At 38.1% G+C, this 215-nt stretch overlaps 1 protein-coding gene across 1 annotated transcript in view; it reads right to left on the bottom strand.

Annotated features, from left to right (window-relative positions):
- The window catches only part of LOC119590464, a gene marked incomplete in the record, with an annotated part of 14,502 nt that overhangs the window by 3,887 nt on the left and 10,400 nt on the right, over positions 1-215 (bottom strand).

Here is a 215-nt window from a genome sequence, read left to right as displayed (position 1 = left end):
CAGACTGGTTGTATGTAAGTATGCTAGTTTGCATGCCTTTACATTCCACGCCGTCGGGTCAAGTGCTCAGCCCCTAAGAAAGTAATTAATAGCACCTTCGCGATCTCACCTAATTTCCTCATTAAGATTTGCTTCTTAATGTTGTTAATATCAATACTGTTGTCTTCATAGGCATTAAGCTTAGTATAATGTAACAGAATCACTAATGGCAATAC

The sequence above is a fragment of the Penaeus monodon genome, chromosome 27, assembly GCF_015228065.2.
Source record: "Penaeus monodon isolate SGIC_2016 chromosome 27, NSTDA_Pmon_1, whole genome shotgun sequence".
NCBI classification, from domain to species: Eukaryota; Metazoa; Arthropoda; class Malacostraca; order Decapoda; family Penaeidae; genus Penaeus; species Penaeus monodon.
The sequence above is the reverse complement of the archived record's forward strand: the minus strand, read 5'-3'. Positions and strand labels throughout refer to the sequence as shown.